The 27533-nt window shown below is 38.5% G+C and overlaps 1 long non-coding RNA gene across 2 annotated transcripts in view; it reads left to right on the forward strand.

Annotated features, from left to right (window-relative positions):
• LOC128776535 (uncharacterized) overlaps positions 1-27533 on the forward strand; it is a 110934-nt gene that overhangs the window by 26491 nt on the left and 56910 nt on the right. The window contains exon 2 of one of the 2 annotated variants that reach the window (XR_008421657.1): positions 24565-24743. The exons of the other annotated variant lie outside the window; for it this stretch is intronic. This is a non-coding gene — a long non-coding RNA (uncharacterized LOC128776535). Of the gene's footprint in view, positions 1-24564; positions 24744-27533 lie in introns of those variants that run through there. 2 annotated transcript variants of the gene reach the window in all.

A 27533-nucleotide genomic window follows, 5' to 3' on the forward strand; every position in this document is an offset into this window, starting at 1 on the left:
CATATCATACCTGCTTTATCTTATGGATGTAATATTTTCAAATCTCTCTGAGAATATATACGTGTGTGTGTGTATGTGTGTATGAGTATATATATATACACATATATATATGTGTATATATATACATATACACATATATATATGTGTATATATATATATATATATATATATATATATATATACTCCAACTCACAACCCTGAAATCAAGTCACATGTGCTACTGACTGAACCATTTAAAAAAAAACATTTAAAAAAATGTGTGTGAGTGTATATATATTCTCAGATATATATATATCTCACAAACACATTTAAAAACTGAGTTTTCTGGGGGCACCTGGGTTGCTCAGTTGGTTAAGCCTCCAACTCCTGAACTTGCCCCACATTGGGCTCTGTGCTGATAGTGCGGAGCCTGCTTAGGATTCTCTCTCTCTCTCTCTCTCTGTCTCAAAATAAATAAATAAACATTAAGAAATAAAGTTTTCTGGGACGCCTGAGTGGCTCGGTCGGTTAAGCATCCGACTTCGGCTCAGGTCATGATCTCACGGTCCGTGAGTTTGAGCCCTGAGTCGGGCTCTGTGCTGACAGCTCAGAGCCTGGAGCCTGTTTCAGATTCTGTGTCTCCCTCTCTCTCTGCCCCTCCCCTGTTCATGCTCTGTCTCTCTCTGTCTCAAAAATAAATAAACGTTAAAAAAAAAAAAAATTAAAAAAAAAAAAAGAAATAAAGTTTTCTGATGCTTCCCTGAAGCAAGGCATATAGTATAGCATTTTCTACATCTTCCCTGGTGAAAGTCCACCCTGCTGAGCCACACATCACTTCCATCTCTGCTATCAGGGCCAGGGTGTCTGTAGGCCCAATGTGCAGGTTCTGGGGTAGCCAGGAAAAGAGGCTGACTGTAATTCACAGAACAGGTTTTGTCCTCTGACATGGTGGGCTTCTCCTAGTTGAGTACCCTTTGGTGAGCATGCAGTGGAAAACAATATTCTCTCCCTCTCTGCCATTTTTGAAGAGGCCATTCACAGGCCTTTTCTCTAGCCCTTCTCATAAAAACAGTTCTCTATTTTTGTCTCTTTTCCATCTATGACCATCTGGCCAAACCATGTTCTGTTGCCTATGGACTGCTCCAGATACACACCTCTCTGTAACTTTCCATTCAGGCAAAGTGGAGAACTAGGTCACAGCTTAAAGTTTTACCCATCAAATATATTTCTCCTTCTGCTGGTCCTCCTGCTGGGCTACTTCTAACTGGGGATTTAATGTACAACAGTCCAGTTTTAGCTGGTGGCAGCAGCAAAGCTATAAACTAGCCTGAAGTTTTTTTCCTTCTGCAGTCCATTGGTTATAAGGAACTCCTCATAAAGCAAAGGCTATTAGTTTGGGAAAGGTTTGCAGTATAGGAGGAGTGGGTGCCATGGGCATCTGAGTCACTTGCTTGCATAATTTCAGTATCTGCTTTCCCCAATGGCCACTCCAGTTCTGCCACTTTATAGTTCTGGCATCAGGTAACACCAGGTCTGATTGGCAGTTCAGATCTTATGTCACTCAGTATTCCAAGAGCAGGCATTTAGTCTAGTCACTACTGGGACCCAGTAACAAGCCAGAGACTATTCCCTGAAATACTTACTTACTGCAGAAGGTATAACGTGCTCCAAAAACTTTAGGATTTTTCCCATTAAGGCTTGTTGGAGGACTCATCTGCATCTTTAGCAGACATTTTAAATATTATTGTATAACCGGGTCATAAAGCCAGAGCTTCTTGAACTGCAGCCTGGATGAGACATAGAGCCTTCTCTTACTCTGGGCCCTACTCAAAACTGGCAGCTTTAAAATTTACTCAGTTTAGGGGCACCTGGGTAACTCAGTCAGTTAAGCATCCAACTCTTGATTTTGGCTCACGTCCTAATCTCATGGGGTTCGTGAGATCGAGCCCCATGATGGGCTCTGCATTAACAGTGTGTGTGGAACCTGCTTGGGATTCTCTCTCTCTCTGCCTTTCTCTCTCTCTCTCAAAATAAATAAATAAACTTAAAAAAATAAAATTTATTCAGTTTAGCAAATTATTGTTTTAATAGCCCCCAATTAATGACCTGCATATATCCACATACTTTGACTTGTAGCTTTTTAGTCTCTTTCTACTCTGACTCTGGCTTGGCTTGGCTGTAAGATTTGTCATGGTCAATAAAAGGTAACTTGACTCAGGAAGAGGCTAGAAAGGTCCTCCTGTGTTTTTTTCCTCCCCTGAGTCCTCAGGTAGGCTCCGGCAGGTAGGCTGCTGGAAGATTTGAGACCATGTGGAGGAGGGCTGAGTTTTCCCAGCTGAGATCATCCCCGTCCCCAGATGACTGATAAGAAATAATAAATGAGTTTTATTTTTAGCCACTATATCTTGGAGGTGGTTTGTTTTGCAGCATTATTGAGGCTATAGATAGCTGATGCTCTTGGTAAGCAGACAGGAGCAGCACGTTCAAATGTGGCCCCTACATACATTGCCTCTGAAAGTGAAAGAGGCTACCAAATACTGCCTTTTTCATATTGCCAGGGGAGTCAAGGTGCAGTGACTTATCATTCACTTTGGAGGAGCTCTCCCTCCTCCCTCTGAGGTCTTACTGACCTCAGAAAACTGGACTCGTGAAAGCTTTTCTGAAATGTCCTCCAAATTGTCAGCCATCCTCATCACACAAACCTGGCTTCTGTCTTCCTCCACCTCCCAAGTTTAATGAGAGGACATCTCATTGCTAAAATCTAAATCTAATATAAAACCTTACCTGTAAAGGAGTCTTACAAATATAATATTTAGCTCTCCAGAGCCTGCCATCTGAGGCAGGATACAGAATAGAAAAGTCTGTGAGTAGATACCAAGTGCCAGTAAAAGTATTTAGTACATTCATAACCTGCATCTTGAGAAAACACGGCTAACTGAATCTACCTTTCCAGCCCTAGCCCTCACTTTTCTTTTCGTATATCCTCTTCCTCAGCCAAACAGGATAGCCGGGGAATCTATGACCAGTCATTTTCTATACTCATACCAAGCTGTTTCCTCTTTGCAACCTGCCAGTTGAAATCCTGTCGATCTGTCATTGCTGTCTCAAACACCATTTCCTCTAGTTAGACTCTCTGCAGACCTCCAGGAAGAGATGCCTCCTCCTTTCTTTAAAATTCCTTCACCAGGGGCACCTGGGTGGCTCAGTCGGTTGAGCATCTGACTCTTGATTTCTGCTCAGGTAACGATTTCATAGTGAACTCGAGCCCTGAGTTGGGCTCTGTGCTGACCGTGAGGAGGCTACTTGGGATTTCTCTCTCTCTCTCTCTCTCTCTCTCTCTCTCTCTCTCTCTCTCTCTCTCTCTCTGTCTCTCTCTCTCTCTCTCTCTCTCTCTCTCTCTGCCCCTTCACCACTTGTGCACTCTTTCTCTCTCTCAAAATAAACAAAAAAATTTCCTTCATGTTTGGTACTCTCACAACACATGCTTTAATCATCTTCTGCAGTACAAAGACCTTGAGAATTAGGGGTCATTTCTTAATCGTCTTTATAACCTATGGGATACTAATAATGTATTTTGGACAATGTGTCTTCTCAAAAAACATTTGTTGATACAAATTGAAAAACATCCACACTCTGGTAGATACTGTGCTAACTGTTGAAATGCATATGGATGGTGCCCTTCAAGGGCAGACTGATGAAATTGGACAATATTTTAGCCCTGTGCCTTTAAAGAGGACAAGATTTATATTTTATTTTATTTTATTTTATTTAAAAAAATTTTTTTTAATGTTTATTTTTGAGACAGAGGGAGACAGAGCATGAGTGGGGGAGGGGCAGAGAGAGAGGGAGACACAGAATCTGAAACAGGCTCCAGGCTCTCAGCTGTCAGCACAGAGCCTGATGTGGGGCTCGAACCCATGAACCGTGAGATCATGACCTGAGCCGAAGTCCGACGCTTAACCAACTGAGCCACCCAGGTGCCCCACGATTTATATTTTAAATGGGGCTACAATTAGTAGGTTAGTTCCTTTCACAACCTACCGGGCGAAATTCAATGCGAGAAGTGTGGAGGAGAAGTAAGGGAACTTATTTCCTTAGAGCTTATTTTAAATGAATAAGGTTTTGCTATAGGAAGTACTTGAACCGTAATAAAGAGTTAATAAAATAGTCACACATTTCCTTTACTTCCTAGTCAATCCTAGCTTAATCACTATGAAAAAGAAGTTTTTTTACTATATTAGTTATGATAGGATATATTTATTCTGTCTTCTCTGCAGTTTCTATGTACAATTTCCTGGTGCATGTGATTATCAGGTTCCATGACAAGTAACTGGTTATATCCCTTTCCAGCTCCCTTTTCTCATTCTGATGGAATAGACTCCTGATTGATTATGACTCCAGATGGACCATCTTTAATTGAGTTAGCAGTTGAATTGACAGTCACAGAGTTTTTCCTCTGCCATGTTCTATTAATAGGGGAGAATGGGTGGAGAAGAAACCTCTTGTGCCATATTCTATTCAGCCGCTGGTTGTGCTTTGGGAAATGGAGGAAGCCAAGAAGGAAAGGGAGAGGTACAGTCTGTGGTGACTTTGAGTCCACCGGACTGTGGGTATATAAATTTCTCCTCTCTCTGCTGAGTGAGAGTGATGTTTTGAAGGTTTACAGAAGATGATCTTCCTTATATGAAAACATGCATGTCAAGTGTTGTATTGAGACATGAGTGATGACTGCCCTCTGTTGTTCCCAAATTAGGAAAATGGAGACTCCAAAGCTGGGTGTCAGTGGAAAAATCAGCAAATATAACTGTCACTGAGGAAAGCAGTTCAGTGAGATTTCGTTTTACCCTTTGCCAACCTCAACTCACCAATGTGCAGGCTACATATGTTTAGAATTAGCAAGTAAGGTTTTATCCTTCATTTCCCCATTTCCCATCCCCCACTCTTGAGGTTGCTTGTCCAAAATGGAACTAAGCTCCCAGACTCCTTGGAGGTCCACCCATCTCTCAATACAGGTGCAGTGGAAACCTGTTTACTGAGCTCTCATTAGGTCTGGAGCTGTTTTATGTTCCTAGCTCTCTGGAGGGCTAATGAGCTTTTAAGGAACACTTGCAGCAACTCCAGATTCTACACAGCAACCTAATTTTTCAGAGAATGTTTTCAAGAGTACCTCGTAGGGGGGCAAATTCCTTGCCCGTGTAAATGGAATTGTGAATATGAGAGAAATTAATCCAACATCCACATTTACTTCCTTTTTTTTTTCAACTGATATGCCCAAGCCCTAATGCCTTCATTTCCCTTCATTTGCAGCAGCAAAGCCTCCTTGACCAGAAAAATAAATGTGCAGTTGGCAAGAGCTGAATAGAGACGTCTGCTTAAATGATTTTTAATTTATGTTAAAATGCTAAGAGCAGTTTTCCAGGTCCCTGTTGAATACCTCACAAAATTAAGTTTTTTGAAGCCTACCTTTAAAAAAAGAACTAGGAGATTTAAAAACATTCCTTTTAATTTTAGCTGCCCCAACTATATCTTTTATTCTTGCCCTATTGGGATCCAGCAGTTAGTTAGGAGTTTATACTTAGTTGGTCTTAGAGCTCTGGTCTGGAAGTCAGGGACCTATCTTCTTTTCTTGACTCCAAAACAAAAAGTGGTGTTGGCATGAGCTTATCAAACTGTACCTCTGCTTATCTTCTTATAACAATGAACAGTGATTTAATGTAAAGAATCATAACCATGTCTGGGCGCCTAGGTTGTTAAGTGTCTGACTTCAACTCAGGTCATGATCTCACGGCTCTTGTGAGTTTGAGCCCCACGTTGGGCTCTGTGCTGACAGCTCAGAGTCTAGAGCCTGCTGTCCCCTCTCCTGCTCATGCTTTGTCTCTCTCTCTCTCTCAAAAATAAATAAGGATTAAAAAAAAAAGAATCATAACCATGCCTTTAGAAAATACTTAGTGTTTCTTGGTATTTTTACATTTGCAACATGTACTATCTCTTTTGATTGGTGTCTTCCTGGAACAAAACCACAAAATAGTTGACTATCTAAACTGTGAAGTCTTGGGGCACGTTGGTGGCTCAGCCAGCTAAGTGTCCGACTTTGGCTCAAGTCATGATCTCGTGGTTCATGAGTTGGAGCCTCGGGTCGGGTTCTGTGCTGACAGCTTGGAGCCTGGAGCCTGCTTCGGATTCTGTGTCTCCCTCTGTCTCTCTGCCCCTCCCTGTTCACATTGTCTCTCTCTCAAAAATAAATAATTGTGAACCCTTGATACTATTGATTGTTATGGCCTACGTTTTATACCAGGCTGACTTTTCTCTGCCACTCAACATGCATCTAAGTTAAAATTGTAACAATATTTCTTGAACAAAGATACAGTCACGTACATACACACCAGGAGATAAATGCTTAAAAAATAAGAATTATCATAAATGTTGAAACTAAGTAAAAAATGTGCAATTTTAAAGAAAATTTGTAGATGTACTCTCCAAATAAAAAGAAATACCTTTTAAAATGATCTTTACAGAGATACTACGTCATTACTTAGGATACTAGTCACTGATTATTATTCTTCACTGAGGTAGTTAATCATCCATGCATTTTTCAGTTTTTTAATTTAGGTTTTTGCCTATTACTGTGCTAAGTTCCATAGGAGATATTAAAGACATACAAAGTCTTGTCCTCATGGAATTTATAGTTTAGTTTAAGGGACAAGATTAATGTGCATGGAGGTGTGGGTATAACACAAATGATCAGTGTTAAATGAGGCATGCTAATTCTAAATGCAAGCAGCCCAGAGAAGAAAGGCAACTCAGGAATGTAAATGATCTTGAACATTTAAGACTCTGGCTAGGTAATAGAGGAGAGAGGGGGCATTTTCAGATGTGAAAACAGATGAAAGACACAAGGGAGTTCTATAGCTTGATATTCAATTCTCCACTAGTTATGTCCATCTAGATGACTCAAATCTAAAAACCAAACTCAACGGAACTTACCATCTTCTCTCTGAAACACTCTCTCCTTTTGTGTTCCACAATTCAGCAGATGACACCGGTATCCACCCAGTTTCTTAGACTAGAAAACTAGGAGCCATCCTAAATACTCCCCTCTCCCTTTCCTCCTACATCAATCCTATCATTCTCTTTCTGTTCTGGGACTGCATTTCCAGAACTCGTTGCCGCAGAACTGAGATTAGTTTAATATTGTTAATAACTCTGCTCCTCCCACTCATTGCAATCTTCTCTTCCATTAGCTCCTTTTAAGAGGTGTATCCTTTTATTTCCATCTTGGCCTAATGCTTTGATTTAGATTGACTATCCAACTCTAATCAGGCACTTCCCTGAGTTAAAGCTTCTGATTTAGTCTCCTAGTGTCCTGACAAGGCAGTCCATCCCTGCCCATCCCAACTAGCCGGGACCCCAGAACTCTGGTTATAATCTCAGCTTTCCTGACCCCCTCTTGTCTAACCCTACTCTGTCTGCCTTAGGTTAGGTGTTCATCATCTTTCTCCTGATGTAGTAGATTGAGTTAATATGTTCAGTAAATATCTACTGTTCTCTTCCTTACTCTATGGGTAGAGATGGAGCGTCCTGTAGACATTGAGCTTGGCCGTGTGACTTTGATGAGTGTGGTGTGGGCATCAGGGATGGTGTGCTAGCTCTGAGCAGGGACTTTAGGAGACACTGATTATTCCTGCCACCTCCCCTGCACTCCTGTCACCCATCAGTAGAAGAGCGTGACCCAGAGAAGCCATTGCTCCTTCATCCTGTGTCCCCAAATGGAAGATCCATGGAGCACACCATGAATGATCTGCCATGTCTTGGAGCCAAGCCAAGCCCCACTCAGCCCTGCACAGCCCCCCTGAATTAAAACCAACCCACAACTGACCAGCAGACCCATGAGTAAGAATTAAATGTACGTTGTTGTAAGATACAAAGGTTTTGGAGGAAATGAGTATTTGTTGTTGTAAGCCACTAAGATTTTGGATTGTGTATTACTGTGGCAAAACCTGACACATATATCTGAATTTCTGCAAAAACCTCCTACCAGTCTCCAATCTTAACCTTCCCCCCGTCTATCCTTTACATTGGATTAAATAAAAATTCTTCAGTTAGCTCCCATGTGCTACAGGATAAAAATCCAAGATTCTTTTTTTTTTTTCTTTTAATGTTTACTTATTTTGAGAGAGTGCACACAAGCAGAAAGGAGGGGCAGAGAGAGAGGAGACAGAGAATCCCAAGCAGTTTCCATGCTGTCAGTGCAAAGCCAGACTGGCAGGGGGAGAGGTGGGGGAGGGCTTGATCTTACAAATGGTGAGATCATGACCTGAACCGAAATCAGGAGTCAATCAAGAGTCAGATGCTTAACCGACTGAGCCACCCAGGCACCCCTCACCTCCCACTATTCTGGATCTTGCATTTTAAGCTCTAGCCATTCCTAAACACCCACCCAACATTCCTAGAATTCACAGTACTATCTCTCTGTGTTCTCTTTTGCAAATGCTGTCAATTCTGAGCCAAATACTTCTCCCAGACCCCCTCCCTCTGCCACCCTCCATTAAGCCCTTTCACCTGCAAAACTCTTAGGAGGTTGAAATTCCCTGGCTTCCCTAAACTCTCAAAACAATTTGCACAGTTCCATGATTGCACACTATGGTTTGAAATCAATTATTTTGACACATCTCTTTCAGTTAGGTTGTGAACAATCTGCTGATAGGACGTTTGTCTTTTCATGTTTTCACTCTCAGGACTTAACATTGTTCTAGGAATATTTTAGATACTCAATAAATTAAGCAATGAATGTTTAGGTGACTTTGAAGTCAATTCTGCTTAACGTCTTTCTCATCTGGTTGAACCATGTTCACTTAATGTATACCATGAACTTGGATTAGCCCACATCTCTCACCAAGGTGCTACTTCTCAAACTAGACCTGGAACATCAAGTGAACACTTTCATGTAACCAATGACCAGGCCAAGAAATGAAGCATTCCTGGCACCTTCCTTTTTCTTTTACCAATCACTACAGCTTCCTCCCGGATGTAAGCACTGTCCTGACTTCTATCACCATAGATTTGTTTTGTCTATTTTAAAACAATATATAAATGGAATCATAACGTATGTGCACTTTGTGTCTGGCTTCTTGTGCTCAACATTATAATTTGTGAGATTCCTTCAAGCTCTTGTGAACAGCAATATTTCATTTTCACTGCTGTATAGCACCTCATGGTATAAATATAACACAATTTGTTTCTCCATTCCACTGTTAATGGATATTTAGGTTGTTTCCTAAATGAATAAAGATGCTGTGAACATTTTTGTTTATGCCTTTTGGTGTGCATGTATGAATTTCTGTTGAGTATAAATGTAGGAGTGGAATTTCCGGGCCACAGAGTATGTGTGTGTGTGTGTGTGTTCACTTTTGGCAGATGCTTCTACACTCTTCTCAAAAGGGTGCTAATTTATGCTCTCATCAGTGGTGTGTGAGAGTTCCTCTTTTTTTTTTTTTTTAATTTTTTTTAACGTTTATTTATTTTTGAGACAGAGAGAGACAGAGCATGAATGGGGGAGGGGCAGAGAGAGAGGGAGACATAGAATCGGAAGCAGGCTCCAGGCTCTGAGCCATCGGCCCAGAGCCCGGACGCGGGGCTCAAACTCACGGAGTGTGAGATCGTGACCTGAGCTGAAGTCGGACGCTTAACCGACTGAGCCACCCAGGCGCCTCAAGAGTTCCTCTTATTTTACATCCTCACCAACTCCTGATATCATCAGTCGTTTTCATTTTAGTAATTCTGGTGGACAAACTGTGGCTTTAATTTGCCTTTCTCTGATGACCGATGATGTTGAACACTTAAGAAATATGTTTACTTACCGTTTGGATATCTTCCGTGAAATTCCATTTTTTCCGTCAGATTGTATTTCTCTTATTTATTTATAAGAATTCTCTGAAAGCAATTGCTAGTATTTGGTATCGTATACTTTGCTTCTATCTTCACAAGACAGACTGGCTTGTAATTTTCCTTTTTTGTTATATTCTTGTCAGTTCTGAGTGAAGTTTATAGTCCCATAAGATAAGTTGGAAAGTGTTCTTTTTCTATTCTCTGGAAAAGTTTAATGTGAGAGTGGTGTTATTTCTAATTTTTTCTTTAAGAATCCATATACATAGTGCTTAAGCATATGAACCTTGGAATCAGATTTCTCGGGGTGAATCTCGGCTTTGCCACTTATTGTGTTAGGAAAGTTACATAACCTCTTCATGCTTCAGCTTTCCCATCTATCAAATGGGGGTGATAAAAGTACCAGCTTCATAAATTCATTGTCAACATCTTATGAGTTTTATATATAAAATTCCTAGGAGCAGGTGTGGTACATAGTAGCAATTTACTGATTATTAGCTATTGTTACTATTTATCCATCTGATCAATGCTTTTGCTCCTGGTGTAGTGTTTTGTAGAACCAGACACTGTATTCTCTTAGTGGTGTTGGTTCGGCAATAAGCCATACATAGGTTGGGGAAGGAAGTAGAAACTTTTAAATGGGATGCCAAAATCAAATTCTTCTTCACACTTGGCCTTTTCTCAGGCATATTTTTTCCTCTCCTCTATTTTTCCAAATAGAGAAAACTCTATTTTGTGAAATGTCAGGGAAGAGACATAAGAAGCTTTCTGTGGAAATAGTACCCAGAAAAAGACACGGATCTTAGTCATGGTACTTTCTTGGGGTTTTGGCAATGTCCTAGGTGGGTGTAGTTCCACATGGCAAATATTCCAGTGGTTAGAGGGAGTCAGGACTTTTGATTTGCACTGCCTGGGTAACTGACCTCAGAGATCCTCAGTTTTTCTTTTTAACAAAAGGAAGCCCAGCCTTCCCAGGGTGTGGTTTGAATTCCTGATTTGGTGGTTTTAGGGGCTCTGGAAATACTGCACAGCTTTAAAGCAATGATAGAGTCATTACTATGCAAATCTTTTTTTTTTTTTTCTTTCAGCCTTTGTGTCACTAAAATACCACTTAAGTGGGATGTCTGTTTTCATCTGGTTTATATCTAAGATTGAAGACACATGGCTCTCCGATTAACTCTGAAACCATTAACACCACATCTTCATCAGAAAAACCACAGAAATTAGGGTTAAATGGGTCCTCCTGTGATTTTCTCTAATCCTTTTCCAGCTTTATTGGCTTCTCTCTCTGCTTCCCCTACGTCTCTCCATCTGCTTTTTACTTGGGAATGAACTGTCTGTCCATCTCAGACCTCCCATACCTACTCCCACCTTGACACACATATTCTTCCTCTTGCCCAGTTCCTGGCTGCAGAAGGCAAGCCATGCCCCTCTCATCCTTCTTTCTGAGCAATGAGAAAATAGAAAGATAACAACTGCCATGGATTCCTCTTGTTGGTAGGTGTCTGGTCTGAAGAGAATAATTCCACCTTGTGCAGCCACAAAAATATTTGCCATTGCAAAAAATAATTTTCATAATTCTGTGCTTCTGCTTCACCTCAATTGTTTGAACTCCTACTTATTTTCTGTAACGTAGATCAAATAGTGTCTTATTTAGTGATGTTACTCTGACGTCAGAATGAGATGATGGACTTCCTTTGCATTTTGTTTCTACTCAAATTTTAATATTCCTATCTGTCACAGCTGGAATCTCAAGTCAAAATCCTGGAAGTGATGGGGCGCCTGGGTGTCTCAGTCGGTTAAGCATCTGACTTCAGCTCAGGTCATGATCTCACGGTCTGTGTGTTTGAGCCCCACGTCGGGCTCTGTGCTGACAGCTCAGAGCCTGGAGCCTGCCTCAGATTCTGTGTCTTCCTCTCTCTCTGCCCCTCCCCCCCTCATGCTCTGTCTCTCTCCATCTCTCAAAAATGAATAAACGTTAAAAAAAATCAAAATCCTAGATGTGAAAGCAATGTGGAAGCAAATGGTTTTATTTTTTATAACAAGTTTTTACCTTGTTACAGTCCCATCGTTGTTTTCTTCCCCCCCTCTTCCAGTGGCTGCATCTAAGTTTGGATGTGGCAGAGACAGAATTAATGGCCCCAATCCTTTACCATTTCCTTATCATGTAGCTGTGTATTGCCCTCCAATTGTAGACAAGATTATCCACAGCCCTTGACTCTGGGATCTGCTTTAGTCAGTGGGATATTGGCAAGCATGATGTGATCAGAGTCTTGAAACATGTATGTAGAGTTGAGTTTGCTCTCTCTCCGGCCTTCACTGTCAACATTAGGAAAAAAAAAAAAAAAGCCTGGCTTAGCCTACTAATTCCAGGAAAAGTGTGAGAGACATGTATAGCAGAACTTATCCCCAGTTACAGCAGCCTAAGTCAGTGAACTCCCAGCTGACCTGCAAGCATATTAAGTAAATAAATGGTTATTATTCTAAACCACTGAGTTTTGGGATAGTTTGTTATGCAGCATTTTTATAACAAGAGCTAACTGATCCATTAGGTAAATTAGGGTCAAGAGAATGGCATCTTAGTAAGATTCTTTGATACATCCATGTCCCCATCTATTCTTTGATCGTAAATCCATTGAAATCATTGTCATGTTTTTCTCATGTTGACCAAAAGGTCCTTAGAATTCAGATCTTCTCTCTCTCAGCTGCATCTGTGATCTTCTTGTGCCTTACTGGGGCATGGGAAACTCAGGCTATTTGAGGCCGGTTTGCTTGGTTACCCTGGGCCACGTTGAGGCAACTCTGAAGGACATGTTACTTCTCTGGTCTCTACCTGAGATCTAAGGTATGGTTTCCTCTGATATTTAACCCCTTAATATATCTGGGATTTCTGTTATTTTTTCTTTCCCACATAAGACTCAGTAGGTAGAAGTGGAACATGATGAATAGGGTTCCTTATCAGAGAAATAACCTAAGTCCGAGGTCTGTTATTTCTCTAAATTTTTCCACCCCATCCCTCAAACTTTTTATCTTTCCTGGGGCAGCAAAACTAATTGATTGTGTATTCTTCCAAATCTGTTGTTTATTATGCAAAATTTGGATCTTGGAATGTTCAAAGCCTTAACTGGGAAGTCTAGAATTTGACACTTTTGTTCTCTTCATGCAATTAATGTCTTATGGTAAAGTTCTGTTGCTTGAATGAAGGAGGGTTATGGGGTAAAATTGTGAGGGGGGGGGAAAGTATATGTTAATGTAGCACAATATTACCCTCCTGTACATTCTGTTATCAATAAAAAATGGAATTGCTAACCCTATTAAGCCCCTCTCCTGAATTTCATATCTATATATCCAGCTGCCTATTTGAGACCGCATTCTAGGTGTCCTGTAGAGATCTCAAGCTCAACATGTCCAAAGTGAATACATCTTCTTGCCTTGATGCAATCACTCTCCAGGTTTTCTTATTTCAGTAACTTGGCATATTTATTCACCCAATTGTTTGGGAAGATCCTTGGGAAACCTTTCTGACTTGTGGCTTTCCTTCAGATGTTACATCCAATCATCAATGTACATCCTGTCCAGACAAATGTCACTCTATTCCTTCTGTCCAGACAAATGTCACTGTCATTTCTCACCTGGACTACCACAGCAACCTCCTAAACTGTCTCTCCACTCCAGCTTCTCCTTTTTTCCTAGTCAATTCTTCACACGGTAGCCATCTTCCCATAATATAAACCAGGTCATGTCAGTCTGTGCTAAAAGTCCATTTATGCATTTCTGTTGCTCATGAGATGGAATTCAAAACTCTTAATCTGGCCTTTAAGGCCCCACTCTGTGTGTGTCTCCAGCCTCACTTCTTGTCACTTCTGCCCCAGCTCTCTTTGCTCTTGTCAATCTTCTGTCAGTATCTTGAATAATTTATGCTTTTTTATGCTTCTAAGCTTTTGCTCAAATTCTTCCTTTTCTGGAGGAGTCTCCCCATTTGAACCTCCCACACATCACACACTCTTCCCTAGCTAATTCTTATAGTTCAACTTAAATATTATGTCCTAGAAGACCCCAGCCCTGATTTCTCTGTACTCCATGATGTACTTGTATATCATCCTGCTATTTTCTAAAACTCTGTTACAATTACTGATTTTTCTTTAAGTAATTTTTTTAGTTGAAGTATACATTATACAAAAATGTGTACTAATCATAGATGTATATCTTGATGAATTTTTATGAAATAAACACACCCATTTTATTACCCATCCAAACCAAGAAATAGGACATTAGCAGCACACCAGAAATCCACTTATGCCTTCTTCCAATAACAACTGCCTTCAGGGTAACCACTATCTTGACTTCTGCCATCATAGATCACTTTTGTATTTTCTTTAATTTCACATACATAGAATAAATAAATCAGTATGTATTTTTGAGGTCTTCTTTTGCTCAATATTATGTTTGTGAAATTCATGGTTTGTATGTCAATAATCTTCCTTTCCCATCCTTTTCAATGAGTATACCACAATTTATTCTTTAGTTTACTGACATTTGGGTGTTTCCAGTTTTCAGCAGATATGAATGCTACTACTATGATTAATATTCTTATATCCTTATATCCATTTTTGTTTTTGTCTTTTGCTTTTGAAGATCTATACATTTCTATTCTGCATATATGTAGGAGTGGATTGCAGGGTCATAGGGTAGACATATGTTTAGCTTTAATAGATATTGCCAAACAATTTTCCAATGACATTGTACTTATTTAAACTCCCACCAGAAATGTATGAGAATTGGGGTGCCTGGGTGGCTCAGTTGGTTGGGTGTCCCAGCTCTAAGTTTTGGCTTTGGTCCTGGTCTCGTGGTTTGGAATAGAGCCCCACCTCACAGCCTTCTTGGGATTCTCTCTCTCCTTCTCTCTGCCCCTCCCTGGCTTCTGTGTGCATGTGTTTGCTCTCTCTCTTTCTCAAAATAAACATTAAAAAAAGAGAAGTGTATGAAAATTTTAGTGACTTTACATTCTTGCTAACATTTGGTACTGTCAGTATTTTTTATTCAGTCATTCTTGTGTGTGCATAATGGTATCTTTATTGTGTTTTATAATTTGCATCTAATGACTAATGAAGTTGAATATCCTTTTGTTGGCCATTTGTATGTACTGTTTTGTGAAATTCTTATTCAAGTCTTTGGGCTACCATTTTTTTTTTTTCTTATTGATATGTGAGGGGTTTTGTGTTTGTATATTTTTTAATATATCTTGTATGTTATCTCCTAGTCCTTGGCTTGTCTTTAAGATTTCTGAGGGTGTCTTCTAAGAACAGATGCTCTTGTTTTTAATGAAGTATAATTTATCAATATTTTTCTTTGTGGATTTTTGTATCTTATTTAAAAGAAGTATTGCCTACCCTAGAATCATGACTATATTCTCCTGTTTTCATTTTTCTAGAAGCCTATTGTTTTATATTTAGTTCTACTACCCATATAAAAATAGTTTTTGTGTATGGTGTGAAATATATAATTATAAAAATGAATAAATAAATATATTTTTCATATCCAGTTTATTGAAAAGACCATACTTGTAATGCATTAATTTCATCATAAATAAGTGTGAGTTTGTTTCTGAACTCTGTTCTGTTACATGGTTGATTTAATTCTGTTAAATGGTAATTTAAAGTCTCTTCTTCTACTTGGACTACAAGTTCCATGAAGGCAGGAGCTATGTGTATTTCTTATTAAATAGTATATTCCTATTTTTTACAATATTGCCTGGTGCTCTCTACAGTTTTTCTGAATATTGAATGAATTGTCATCTTTCATAAATAGTTTAAATGATAGAATGCATTCACAAACTCATAATCATCTGTGGACTAGTATTAAAATGCTAGCTACTGTTATCTATTCTATGGTTTAAGTTTAATTGTAAGAATGGTGATCTCATGCTCCTCCAGAAGACACATACAGAAATATTTTCATTTTTTGCACATGATCATGTGTACTTAAAATATATTAAATCATTCATTTTGTGGAAATGCTATCAAGCTAAGAATTTATTATTGATGCTAATCTTTTCTTTCTATTGTATTCTGTTCTTTCTACTCATTATTGGTACATAAACTTTTCTTCTATGTGTGTGCTCTACCTACATTTTAAAAATCTTTGGATTACATAAGTATTACCTGGATACATTCATTTTTATAAAAATTAAGACATTATGGAAAACAGTATAGAGTTTCCTCAAAAAGTTAAAAATAGAACTACCCTATGATCTGGCAATTGCATTACTTGGTATTTACCCCCAAACTACAAAAACACTAATTCAAAGGGATACATACACCCCTATGTTTATTGCAACATTATTTACAATAGCCAAATTATGGAAGCAGCCCAGTATCCATCAATAGAGGAATGGATAATGAAGTTGTGGTGTATATATATATATATATATATATATATATATGTATTATTCAGCCATAAAAAGAATGAAATCTTGCCATTTGCAACATGATTGGAGTTAGTGTTGTGCTAAGTGAAGTAAGTCAGTCAGAGAAATACAAATACTATATGATTTCACTCATGTGGAATTTAAGAAACAAAAGAAATGAGCAAAGGAAAATTAAAGAGAGAGAGAGACAAACCAAGAAACAGACTCTTAACTAGAGAGAACAAATTGATGGGTATCAGAGGGGAGAGGAGTGGGGGATGGGTGAAATAGGCGATGGGGATTAAAGGGTGCACTTATTGTGATGAGCACCAGTTGTTGTATGGAAGTGTTGTGTCACTATATTATATACCTGAAACTAATATAACACTGTATAACTATACTGGAATTAAATAAAGTTAAAAACATTAAGACATTATAGATAAAACTAAGATCAGCACTTTCAATCTCATATCCTTTTCCTTTTTATCAGTTATGACCATTGTTATATTTAACAATGAACTATTGGATAATATATAATAATATTACTATATTTCCAATAGTATATTGGAATGTTTATATATACTTGAATATATTCCAATACACTATATGTAACATACAGTATAAATAATAATTGTATAATAATTACATATTATATAATATTATATTGTATAATATATATTGTAGTCTACATTGCACATTATACTTTATAACATAGAGGCTTAATGCAAAGATTATCTGGATTCAAATGTAAGTTCTTCCACTTAGGGCGAATTACTTAACCACTCTGTTTCAGTTTTCTCATCTATAAAATGGAGATAATAGTCCCTATATCACTGTTTCTATTTTTGCTGTAAGAAGTCAGTGATCTTCAGAGCACCTGGGTGGCTCATTCGGTTAAGCGTCTGACTCTTGATTTTGGCTCAGGTCATGATCTTGTGATTCATGATTTCAAGCCCTATATCGGGCTCTGTGCAGACAGCACGGACCCTGTTTGGGATTCTGTCTCCCTCTCTCTCTGCCCCTCTCCTGCTCACTATCTCAAAAATAGATAAATAAACGTTAAAAAAAAAAGAGGTCAATCATCTTAAAAAAGTTTATTTATTTATTTTGACAGAGACAGAGAGAGGAGCATAAGCAGGGAGGGGCAGAGAGAGAGAGAGGGTGAGAAAGAATCTGAAGCAGGTTCCATCCTATCAATGTGGAGGTCGACACTGGGCTTGATCCACAAACCGTGAGATCATGACCTGAGCCGAAATCAAGTTTGACGCTCAACCGACTAAGCTACCCAGGTGCCCCATGAAGTCAATGATCTTCTAAAGAAATAGAAAATCAAAGAAAGTATCTTTCATATTTACTTACATATTTACCATTTCTGATGCTGATTACTCCTTCGTGCAGTTACACATTTCTATCAGGTATCTTTTTCTGTTTGAAGAACATCTTTTCTTCTAGTGCATGTGTGCTGGTGATGTATTTTCTAAGCTATGATTTGTCTGCAAAGTATTTTACCTCCATTTTTGAAATATGTTTTGGCTGGCTGTAGAATTCTACATTGATGTTTTTGATTTTGATAGTACTTTATATATGTCATTTCACTATTTTCTAGTTTTCTAGTTTCTGACAAAAATCTTTTCCAATTTTTATAGCTTTCTATGTAATATGTCTATTTTTCTGGCTTATTTAAAAATTTGTCATGACTGTTTTTCAATAATACCATTATAAGGTAGTTGGTGTGGTTTTTCCCTATGTTTATTTTACTTGATGTTTGTTCAGTTTCTTGGACTTTTATGTTTATAATTTTCATTAAATTTAGAAAATATTCATCCAGTAGTTCTTCAGATATTTTCTCTGTCTTTCCATGCCCCCGTATTTTTTCCTACTGATACTCTAATTATTGGCATATTAGTCTGTTTACTGTCCTACAGGTCACTAGGGTTTTATTCATTTTTTTGACAATCCTATTTTTCTTTGTGTGTTCTTTATTCTTTGGATATTTTCTCTTGCTATACCTTTATGTTCACTAATTTTTTCTTCTGTTAATCCCATCCTTTGTATTTTTTTTATCCTTTAAAACTCCATTTAGGTAATTTTTATATCTTTAATTCTTCTCATTATGTTCATTTTTTTCCTTTAAATATTTGAGTATGTAATATTAATTATTGGTATTTTAAAGTCATTGTCTGAAAATTTATCATACTCAACATTTCCTGTTCTTTTCTATAAATGGATTTTTATCGTGGTTATGTGACATTCTTATGCTTCTTTAAATTGTTTTTTAATGTTTATTTATTTTTGAGAGAGAGAGAGACAGAGTGTGAGTGGGGGAGGTGCAGAGAGAGAGGGAGACACAGAAATGGAAGCAGGCTCCAGGCTCTGAGCTGTCAGCACAGACAAACTCACGGACTGTGAGATCATGACCTGAGCCAAAGTCGGAGGCTTAACCGACTGAGCCACCCAGGCGCCCCTCTTACGCTTCTTTAGATGCCTGATTATTTCTGATTTCTCATTGGATTCCACACTCCTGATTTTGTTCTTTCATTGTATTTTGTTCTAGCAAGATCAAATTATGCAGATCAGTTTCAACCTTTTGATTCTTTTAAACTTTGCTCCTGTGGGTTTAAAACAATCTTTACTCTTGGGCTAGGTTAGCCCCACTCTAGAGTCTGACTTTTTTGCCATCTCCACAGAATGCTCTGCGTATTATGAAGTTTCTCCACTCTGACTGGTGAACTGTTCATAGCCCCATTACGGGAATGGTTCACCCTATTCCCAACCTCACAGAGTTTTATTCTATGGTTGTGTAGATCATCACTCTGCCAAAAGAGGACTCCTTTGCAGATCTTTATAGTTGTCTCTTTACAGTTTTCTCATCTCTGGCACTCTGCTCCATAAATGTCATTTTGACTTCTCTGAATTTCAATTTCTGTCTTCTCAACTCAATGAGGATACTGGGATATGTATAATTCCCTCCTTGAGCTGCCTAGAAACTGCTACCTGGCGGAAAGCCAAGAAAATCATAGGGCTCATCTTGTTTGCTTCATTCTCGGGGATCACAGGTCAATGCTGCCTATTGTCCAATGTCTGAAAAGAGTTGTTTCATTTACTTTGTCCAGTTTTCTAATTATTTACAATGGGAGGATAATTCTCCTAACAGTTCCATGATATTTTATTTTCTACACATTTAAACATTATTTTATTCTTCCTTTCTTTTGGAGCAATTAAGGTGTTTTTGTTTTTTTTGGGTTTTTTTGTTTGTTTGTTTGTTTGTTTTTTTGGTCATTGTGTAATTTTACTATATTGGTTGAGAAAATGTCCATTCTTCTGATGGTTACTCTTGAATTTAGGGAACTTTCAAGAATCTGTGGATCAGGGTTTCCAGACACACTTCACAAGCTGTGCACTGAGCAACTCCAGGGAGAATTATTTACATGTACTTTACAGCTGGTATACAAGAGGATCTTTACATATCTGATCATATTTTTTCTTTACTGTTGGATGATAGTTTGTCTGAATATAGAATTTATGTTCAAAGTTATATCCCTCTAGATCTTGAAAGGTATCACTCCTTTTTAAAAACAGTCACCTATGTTGCTTTTAAAATGCCTGATATAAATTTGATTCTCCTTCTGTTCTAGATGGCCCATTTTTAAGGTAGCTTATAGGATTGTCTAATTATCTTTGATGTCCTGGAGTTTTATAGACTGTACTCAAAAGTATAGGTTTTAAAACACTTGTTTCTGCTTGGCAGTCTGTTGGGTTTTTCCATTTGAGGCCTCATGATATTTTTAAGCTCTATGATATAGAAACTGTATTAAGGATAGAAAGTGTGTGTGCTTGTGTTTGACATGGGGGAGAAAAGATAGTCAAAGCCTCATCCTCCATTGTCCATTAAGGACATTGAATAGAATAGATATGCCTGCAACTTAGCATAACTATTTTTTAAAATATTTATTTATTTTGAGAGAGAGAGAATGCAAGTGGGGGAGGGACAGAGAGAGAGAGAGAGAGAATCCCAAACAGGTTCTGCACTGTCAGCACAGAGCCCGGCATGGTGCTTGAACCCACAGACCATGAGATCATGACCTGATCTGACATTAAGAGTTGGACGCTTAACCAATGGCGCCACCCAGGTGACCCTAACTAGGGATAACTATTTTTTTCTTTTGGGTATATACATAGAAGTGTAATTGCTGAGTGGTGGAGTGGGTAGATAGTTAACTTTAGGAGTCACTGCTAAACAGTTTTCCAAAGGAGTTGTGCCAATTTACACTTCTACCAGCAATCCAGTTGCCAGACATTCTTGTCAACTCTTGGTAAAATTGTCAGTCTTTTCAGCTTTTTTCATTCTGCTGACATGTGATGGTATCTCTTTGTGGCTTAAAATGACTTTCCCTGATGAGTAGTAACTTGGGGCCCATTTCCATATGTTCATTGGTTATTTGTATGTCTTCTTTTACAACATATCTGGTCATTTCTTTTACTCAGTTTAAAACAGTTTTTAAAAGATATATTCCGTATGTGAGTCCTTGTTGGATTTTTGTGCTATAGATATATTCTCCTACTCTCTGACCTGTCTTTTCACTTTCTTATTCTTGTCTTTCGATGAACATAAATTCTTAGGATTAAATAAAATCCAATTTAATAGTATTTTCGTTTATGGTTAGTGCCTTTGCATCTTGCTTAAGAAGTATTTTTCTGCCTGAGGTCATGTATATTTTTTCAAAAGCATTTTTTATATGTTTTCTTCTTTTTATATTTATGTCTATGATGAACTCAAATTGGTTTTTTTGTATGGTAGGAGGTAGGCCTCAAGGTTCGTTTTCTCCATATGGATATCAAATAGTTCCAATACCATTTACTAAAAATTATCATTTTTTTCATTACAGAATTTCAGTGGCAATTTTTTGCGTTGGATTTATATTTAGTCCATATTCTACAAATTTGATTGTATTCATGTGTTGGTTTAAATGCGATTCTTTTTTCCATTCCATTGGTCCAATATCACACTCTCTAAATTACTCTAGCTTTATAATACGTCTTGCCATCTGGTGGTATTGTTTCTCCAAATTTGTTCTATTTCAACATTTGTCTTTCTAAGTTCTTTAAATTTCCATATAATTTTTTCCCCTCCCTGGTATTTAGCTTTCAATTTCACTGGATCTATAGATAAGTTTGAGGAAAATCAAATCTTAATCTTTTAAAAAAAATTTTTTTTTAATCTTTATTTTTGAGAGAGAGAGAGAGAGAGAGAGAGAGAGAGAGTATGAGTTGGGGAGGGGCAGAGAGAGAGGGAGACACAGAATCAGAAGCAGGCTCCAGGTTCTGAGCTGTCAGCACAGAGCCCAACACGGGGCTCGAACTCATGGACTGCAAGATCATGACCTGAGCTGAAGTCAGATGCTTAACCAACTGAGCCACCCAGGCACCCCCAAATCTTAATCTTAATCTTAAATTCTTAATCTTAATTAAATCTTAATGTTTAATTCCTCCAATCCATTAATATGTTCCATGTCTTGACTTATTTAGGTCTTCTTTACTGTCTCTTTAATATTTCATAGTTTCAGTATAGTGGTCATATACATCTTTTGTTAGGTTCATTTCTAGTTATTTTATTTTTTATGAGATTGTATACAGTATTTTTTAAAATTTAGGGGTGCCTGAGTGGCTCAGTTGGTTAAGTGTCCAACTTCGGTTCAGGTCATGATCTCATAGTTTGTGAGTTTGAGTCCCATGTCAGGGTCTGTGCTGACAGCCCAGAGCCTGGAGCCTGCTTCGGATTCTGTGTCTCCCTCTCTCTGTCCCTCCCCTGCTCATGCTCTGTCTCTCTCTCTGTCTCAAAAATAAACATTAAAAAAAAGTTTTTAAAAATAAATAAATAAATACATAAATAAAACATCAAAAAAAAAGTAAGTAAGTAAATAGGTAAAATTTCAATTTCCAGTTGTTTTTTCCTTAGGTCATAGAAACACAGTTACACTTTGTATATTGATTTTGTTTTTAGTGGCACTCTAAATTCACTTATTAATTCTAATAGTTTGCAGATCATTTTGAATTTTTTATTTACATAGACATGTCTTCTGCAAATAAAGATAGTGCTTTTTCTGTTTTCCAATATTTTTATCTTTCCCTTCTTTTTCTTTGTCTTTTTCTTTTCTATTGTATTGAATAGGGCTTCCTATACAATGTTGAGAATATGTGATGATGGTGTACGTAGTTGTTTTTAGACATTATTGGCTATCACCACTGAAGATGTGGTGCTACTGTGACCTAGTGGGTACAAGCCAGGGATGCTGCTAAACGTCCAAAATGCACAGGCTATACTCCCACGTCAAAGGATTTTCTAGACCCAAATGACAGTAAGTTGAGAAATCTTGGTGTAAAGGAAAGCAGACTAACATCTCATAGACCTCAGGGAATGGCTACTGATAGTCATAGCCTTGACCCTGAATCATTAGGAAAACATTAGATTATGATCAGTGTGCCCTAAAATATAATGCATTCTAGAAAGATTTATGTAAAAGTGGTTAATATTTGCAACACTTTGGGGCTTTCAGACATGTTTCAACTGTCTAAAGAATTAATTTATTTGAAAGATCTTATTTCCAAATAGTGCCAGATGCAGGAAGTATTACAGAAAGTCAAGACCTCTTTACAATTTTTGTATTGCTCAAGGTAATTTAAAAAAGATTTCTGGCTTACTGGATTGATATTTGCACAAAGAGATTATTTTTTTAAAAAGTTCTAAAACAAACTGTGGTTTGGACTTCAGGGCCCCAGTGACCATTCTTCCTCTCTATAGAGTCTTTTACACAATAGTCAGCCTGGACCTTGGACCTAAGCAACATTTGTCTATCAGCTGGGAGCTCATTCAAAAGGGTTCCTCCTGCAGACCAGTCATTCCTTTCACTTTCCAACCTGGGGCAGACTCATTTGGTGCATGGAAAAGCCAACTAAATTTGGTGTAATTGCAGCAGGTTTCTGGAATTCATCTGAATGGCATGGAGGAGGAGTAGGAAAGTGTCATAGAAGAGAATTATGCAAAAGTTCAGGAAAGGATAAAATGTGCTGGAAATAAAATGAATAAGCAACGACATCTGGAAATTGATTGAAAAAAGGCAACAACTGAAAGTGCATCTGGGGAAGAGAAAACAGGACCCAGATCGCCACAGATCTGGAAACATCAGGAGCCTAGAGAAAGTTCTATTATAAAGAAAACAAAACAAAATCCCTGTGGCCTGGTGACATGCATTCAAAAGCAAACAAATTTGGGTTGACTTTCTGACCAAGAGATATCTATCTATATTTAAGCATGCTTTGTGAGCTATGAAATATGTGCAGAAATGAAGCCCAGAAGAGTCAGAAATTCCAGGGTTAAGGAAAGATGGCACTGCTGTGGCAAAATACAAAACGGTGCAGGGTTGAGTGGAGATGGTCTTTGTAACTGATAGGTCACATATGAGGCAGCAGTAAACAAATTTCATTGCCTCTTTGATCACTGCATTTATGTCTCACATTCCACCTGTCTCCTTAATGAAATACTTTCTTGAGTCCTGGGTCACAATATCATCAAGATGACACTGGCTTGTGATGTGGCATTAGTGTATTTCTAAGTGTATAATGTAACACTGAATAATAGCCACACTCTTTATTGGCACTGCTGGCCATAAAGCATGCTATTATCTGCTGGACCTCAATGTCATCATTTAAGTCACAGAGGAATGAGTGTGTGCTACAATCTTAAGATACAAAGTGAATCTGTCATATCAAATCTCCAGGGATGATGAGGTACAGACCGTCAGAGCTTCTGGCTAGTGATTCTTATGGAGACTCAAAACCAGGACAGAGTGCCTTTCACTGCTGGGATTGTGATGGAACTATTTGTCAAGAACCCAGTCGTGTTATTCAGGAAGCTAACAGATTTTTTCCTGCGGTAGTATTTTGGTGCTTTGCTTTCAATATCTCTTCCCTTTAGTTCTTTTGGTCCATTTTGTAATGCTAAACCTTAAAGTTTAAAGAAAAGATACTATTTTGTAGTGCATATTATACTAATCCGTGGAGAGGAAGACGATAAGGAAATCATCTATTCGTAAAGCATTTGCCTGTAAAGGCAAAAATGACACAGTACACAGATACCTCCTGTTATGGGTTGAATGCCCCCTAACTTCATATATTAAAGTTGTAACCCCCAGTATCTCAGAATGTGACAGGATTTAGAGAAGTAATCAAGTAATTAAAGAAGTAATTAAATTAAAATAAGGACATTAGGGTAGGCCCTAATATGACTGGTGTTCTTATAGGAAGACAAGATTCGGATACAGACACACACATAAGCAAGACCATATGAAGATACATGGAGAAGACAGCCATTTACTACCTAAGGAGAGAGGCCTCAGAAGAAACCAGCTCTGCCAAGACCTTAATCTTGGACTTCTAGCCTCCAGAACCGTGAGATAATAAACCTCTGTTGTTTAAGCCACCCAGTTTGTGATACTTTGTTATGGCAGCCCTAGAAAATGAATATATCCACATAGAATTTGACATATTTTTCTGGATAAACAAATATTTTCTTTATGTTTAAGTGGAGTATTAAACAAATACTGAGTGTTGTAAATAAAATGAAGAGATAATACCAAATAGCCTCTACAAATTTTCCTAACATAAAATGGACATAGTGTGAATTCACCCTCCATGATACAAACGTTGTCTTAATTTGAATTTTCATAGACTCAGCCCCATAGACTGGGATTGGAGTATATTCGCTATTCGGAAGTGACAGCAGGAAATCATGCTCAAGAAGTAGAGAAGTAAAACAGAAAAATTTAGGTTAAAAAGCAGACTGCCGTCATAGGCAACTGGGGCTCAATCCCACTGAAGACCTCTGGAAGAGAGTATAGAACATGCCTCAGAACTGTTGCTCTTAAAGAGTGAGGCAGGTGCAAACAATAAAATATCTAGTAAAAAACTTAACCAAAGAGATGAAAGACCTATACTCTGAAAACTAAACTACCGTGATGAAAGAAATTCAAGACAATGCAAAGAAGTGGAAAGACATTCCATACTCATGGTATGGAGCCGCGTCAGGCTCTGTGCTGATGGCTCAGAGCCTGGAACCTGCTTCAGATTCTGTGTTTCCCTCTCTCCCTGCCCCTCCCCCACTCACACTCTGTCTCCATCTCTCAAAAATGAATAAATGTTAAAAAAATTTTTTAAATAGGGGCACCTGAGTGGCTCAGTCGGTTGAACATCTGACTTCGGCTCAGGTCATGATCTTGCAGTCTGTGAGTTCGAGCCCTGCGTCGGGCTCTGTGCTGACAGCTCAGAGCCTGGAGCCTGCTTCGGATTCTGTGTCCCCCTCTCTCTGTGTCCCTCCCCAGCTCATGCTCTGTCTCTCTCTCTGTCAAAAATAAATAAACATTAAAAAAAACTTAAAAACGATTTTTTTAAATAAAAATAACTAACCTACAATCCAGTAATTGCACTACTGAGTATTTTCCCCAAAATACAAAAATATTAATTCAAAGGATTATATGCACCCTTGTGTTTATTGCAGCGTTATTTACAATAGCCAAACTGTGGAAGCAGCCCAAGTGTCTATCAATAGATGAATGGATAGAGGTGGTGTATACATACAATGGAATATTATTCAGCCTTAAAAAAGGAATGAAATATTGCCATGTGCAACAATATGGATGGAGTTAGAGAGTACTATGCTAAGTAAATTAAGTCAGTCAGAGAAAGACAAATACTGTATGATTTCACCCAGTTGTGGAATTTAAGAAACAACAACAAAAAAAGAACAAAGGAATAAAAGAGAGATAGAAAAACTAAGAAACAGACTCTTAACTACAGAGAACAAACTGATGGTTACCAGAGGGGAGGTGGATGGGGGAGGTGAAATAGGGGATTAAAGAATACACTTCTCATGATGAAAAAAATTAAGTCATGACATCCATGACTAGCCTAGCCCCATGCCCACTACAGCATAAACAATGGTTGCTCACCATCAATATCATCATCATTAAGATGGCTGTTATTACCCTGGTAGACGGCTGGAGTGCTCTGAAAACCTGGCCCTCCACAGCTCAGTGGTAACAGGTTCTTTTGGGGTGCCTATGATAACCATGTTTTTACCCAATTACAATTTGTTTTCTATCTCCCCTTACAAGAGGTTAATACTGAATCAATTCACTCCAACATAATCTTTAAAAAGAAAAAAATATAGTCTCATCAACCAAAATATCCAAGCCACCTGTCCATATTTCCTGGCTGGGAAGAAGTGTTCAGAAGGTGCTCACTCACATGAAAGACTCCCATCAGAGTCATCTTCCCAGAGTGTGTTAATTATTTTCAGTGTCTCATGGAAGCATGAGTGACATGTCCCAGCTAAAGGCACCAGGGATGAATCAAGGGTTATCAGTCTTCTATGCACTAGCAAGGGGACCTCAGGCTGTTACCTGCCCACAGCTGGGAGTCTATCTTGTAGAAGACATACCAGGCCCAATGAGCCCACCGAAATTAACACTAAAGCTGAGCCTGAAACCCCCAGTGAAAGAGCCTACATGAGCATTTGGGACTTCCGGAAGGGATGTAAGGGCCCAGAGATGGTAGAGTGCTCTCAGGAGATAAATTGGTGATTTGGGGTAGCAGTCATGAAACTTAGTTGTTGAAGCTGACTTCAACTTCAAATCCCGCCTTCATCTCTTATTACCCTTGTGACTTTGGACAAATCTCTTTATACGCTACTTACTCCAGTCCCTTGCCTTTAAGGAACTGGAAGGTAAGTGGGGACATGGGTGAGCAAGGGCGGTAATTGCAAGAGAATGATGTGTACTGTCCTAGAGGTAAACCCAGGAGATAGTGGGAGAAAAGAAAAAAAACAAAACAAAAGAAAAAAATGAGGCAGGTGTAGTATTTATGCATCAAATCCATTTGTCATTGCTTAAAAGCTGCACCTCCCTGGTAGCCCTCCCCTATTCTGCTCAGGCAGCCAGAGTCCTAGGCAGAGGGTCTCAGCTGCCTACAGTGAGTACTCAGGCTTCCATTGAACAATGAGGTCCACAGGGATATGCACAGGGCACTGAAGTGCACTGTACATAGGCTTTCTGTGTGCTAGCGTCTCTTTGGAGGAAGCCTGTGATTCAGGTGGTACTGCTCTAGTGGTAGGCCAGGGGCTTAGGCTTGCTGAGCCTGCCAATCAAGTCATTTCACCCCCACAACCATAGTATTTGGTTCACAAGTCCCAAGCCAGAACACAGAGCTCTCTCCA

The sequence above is a fragment of the Panthera pardus genome, unplaced genomic scaffold, assembly GCF_024362965.1.
Source record: "Panthera pardus isolate Hobbes unplaced genomic scaffold, ASM2436296v1 HiC_scaffold_13, whole genome shotgun sequence".
NCBI classification, from domain to species: domain Eukaryota; kingdom Metazoa; phylum Chordata; class Mammalia; order Carnivora; family Felidae; genus Panthera; species Panthera pardus.